Genomic DNA, 3,541 nt, shown 5'->3' on the forward strand with positions numbered 1-3,541 from the left:
CAAAGGGCCTTTGCCGTCAGCCGCCAGGAAGCAGACGGCAAAGTAGCTGTTTACCGGAGCCTACTTTGCCGAAGCCTTTTGTCGTCCGCGGCTGACGGCAAAGGCCTTTGCCATCCGCCGTTCATGCCTTTGCCGTCCGCCATGGCAGACGGCAAAATAGCTGATTCCTGTAGTGAGAGGCCACTGCTAGCATGTCATCCCTGACTTGGAATTCTATGCACTTATGATTGGAACTATTAGCAAGCATCCGCAACTACTAACGTTCATTAAGGTAAAACCCAACCATAGCATTAAGATATATTGGTCCCCCTTCAATCCCGTATGCATCAATTTCTATGCTAGGTTGAAGCTTCTGTCTCTCTTGCCCTCCAATACATAGTCCTATCAACATACAACTAACCCTATGGTGTGATCCACGCGCACGCTCATATGATGGGCACCATAGGACAACAACATAACCACAAGCAAATTAAATCAATCATAGCAATTCATCAACCACCGATAGGACAACGAAAATCTACTCAGACATCATAGGATAGCAACACATCATTGGATAATAATATGAGGCATAAAGGACCATGTTCAAGTACAGGGTACAGCGGGTTGCGGGAGAGTGGACCGCTGTAGATAGAGGAGGAAGGTGATGGAGATGTTGGTGAAGATGGCGGAGGTGTTGGTGAAGATCGCGGTGATGATGATGGTGGCCACGGCAGCGTTCCGGCGCCACCGGAAGAGAAGGGGAGAGGGGCCCCCTTCTTCTTCTTCTTCCTTGACCTCCTCCCTAGGTGGGAGAAGGGTTTCCCCTCAGGTACTTGGCATCCATGGCATGGGAGGGGCGAGATCCCCTCCGAGATTGGATCTGTCTCTCTGTCTCTCTCTGTTTCTGCGTTCTGGTATTCTGCCCTTTCACCGTTTTTATATATCCGAAGATCCGTAACTCCGATTGGATTGAAACCTTTGCCCAGATTTTTCTCTGAAAATTAGCTTTATTGCGGCCAAAGGAGAGCAGCAACCGCCTTATGGGGGGCCCACGAGGGTCAGGGGCGCGCCCAGGGGGGCAGGTGCGCCCCCTACCTCGTGGCCACCTCGGGAACCGTCTCGCGTTGATTCTTCTTCCCATATTCTCCAAATATTCCAAAAATATTCTCCGTCCGTTTTTATCCCGTTTGGACTCTGTTTGATATGGGGTTTCTGCGAAACAAAAATCATGCAATAAACAGGAACTGGCACTGGGCACTGGATCAATATGTTAGTCCCAAAAATAGTATAAAAAGTTGCCAAAAGTGTATGAAAGTTGAATAATATTGGCATGGAACAATAAAAAATTATAGATACGACGGAGACGTATCAGCTAGCCGGATACAACTTGTCTGTTCTAGCAACTATGACCCCTACGCCTGGTTTCCACGCATACCCCGGTCTATCTTGTCGCTCAGGTATTCGGAAACACTCCACACCTTCGGGTACAGAGGTTGAAGCGAAAAGGTCTGCCATGACGATCGTTTTACAATCCGACTAGGGACAAATATGTCAAGGAAAGTACATAGTCACTGCGACTCAAAAATTTCCTCCTCTATGGCATCTAACAGGTTGTCTAACTTACAATCCTGTTGGGAATATTTTGCGGCTACTTTTACCTGGTCATATACCAAACTAACGGGAATTTCCTTTCCGTCCGACCCTAGAGGTCCAACCCGGGCCATATGGTTTGGATCAAGCTTGGTGTACCGTGTCTTCACCATGGCTCAGGCCTCTCGCACACCTTCTTGGCAGGCTGATATCTTCCATAATTGAATACGCTGCCGGGCTCCTTTGAAAAGCTCCACGATCTCCGCCATACTTCCTGGAGGGGAGGTGGATGGCCATAAAGCCTTGGCAACACTCCGCATTGCTTGCCGAACTCGCTCGTGCCTTTGGGAAAGCTCTTGTAGCAGGTCGCCTTGAGATCCGGACATTTCCTCTTCGGGACGGCCATTCAGCATACCTGCAGACATAAATCTGTCAGTTCTGGCCCTCGCCGAATTACAGGGAGACAAGTTCGAAAAGCATACTGAATATGCCGCCTCGTAGCTTTTTATACTCCTTCACGGAGTCGGCTAGCTGGGCTCGCACATCTTTTAGTTCTTCGCCCAGCAGAGTGTTGGAATCCTGCAGCTTATTTTTCTCATCCCTGACCCGTGTCAGCACACGATCGCCCACGGCCAGTTGCCTTTTGGCTTCTTGCGCGACTTGCAGGGCCTCCTTCAGTTGATCTGACGATCCTGCCAGGGCAGATACAAAAAGTATTAATATTGCTGGTACATGATTATATTTTCTCGATGGATGGGAACATTACCAGGCGATGCCTCCTTGGATTTCTCCAGTTCGGCGGTAGCAGCAGCCAGCTGGGTCCGAGATTTTTCCAGCTCTTGAGAGAACAGGTTGTTCTTCTCCGTGAGCACCTGGGTATACAATGATCCTTAAAACAGTTGTATCAACTGCTTCAAGTCTCGGGGGCTACTGGTATATAATTATCAGATTCGTACAAATGTGTACTTACCCGCATATCTTTCAAATGCTGGTATGTGGCTCTAGTAAGCCTGTCTCGAGCAGCTCGGATGTATGCATCAGCCGAGCTGAAGGCGTTGAATGCCTCCTTTGTAAAGCCGGGGTCGCGAAGAGTGTCCCGCCGGCGCCGATGATTCATGGCGCTTTCCACTTCAGAGTTTGTGACGAATACACCATCCGACTCCTCTGCCGAAGGACAATCCGGCATCACTCCCGTATCAGCCCTTGCCTTTAAATTAGGTTCAGGAACCTGACTTGTGGAGGCGCGGCCGGCAAGATCCCCGGACATAGTCCCGCGAACGTTTTTCCTGATAAGACACAGCGGATAATGTCATAGTTTGATGTGAATGCTAGGGGGCATGATCAAAAACCATACCTATTTGTTGAAGGCTCTGCCGTGTTGTCGTTCGTTTTCCTCTGCGAAGATTTGCTTGGCGCGGGCGCTGCTCTCTTAGGAGATGCCTCTGGCGCACGTTGAGGCATCGGGCGCCTCCCCTTTGGAGCACAAAATTGTGCTGTGAGTGGGCGTAATGAGGAAGCTCTCTCAAAGAAGGTGTCTCTTGATCACTTACATGCGAGGCAGGGAGGAGACCAGGATAGTTGGCGGTGATGGCCACTTCCGTGCCGTCATAGCTCGCCTGGTAGAACACCCCATCCTCGAGCTCCACGAATATGTCCGGGTCCTCTTCGAATCCGGGGTCAAGGTCCCGGTTGTGATCCTCTGGATGTGGGGCGGGGCTATGGATCCCTTTGGTAACCTTCCGCCATCCCTCTTACAAATGGATGGGTTAATGTCCATTAAAAGTGACTTAGGGAGAGGATTGAGTAAGTGGTGGGATTAGAACTCACCCAACTAGGAGGATTGTACATGGAAAATCCATCTCGATGTTTAATACGAGTGAACTCCTCTTTCTCCCCTTTGTACAGTTCGGCCAATATTTTGGCCAAAGCGGTGGGGGTATCCGGACCCTTCCAACCACAGCGGGAGGCGTCA

This window comes from Aegilops tauschii, chromosome 7, assembly GCF_002575655.3.
Source record: "Aegilops tauschii subsp. strangulata cultivar AL8/78 chromosome 7, Aet v6.0, whole genome shotgun sequence".
Lineage (NCBI taxonomy): Eukaryota > Viridiplantae > Streptophyta > Magnoliopsida > Poales > Poaceae > Aegilops > Aegilops tauschii.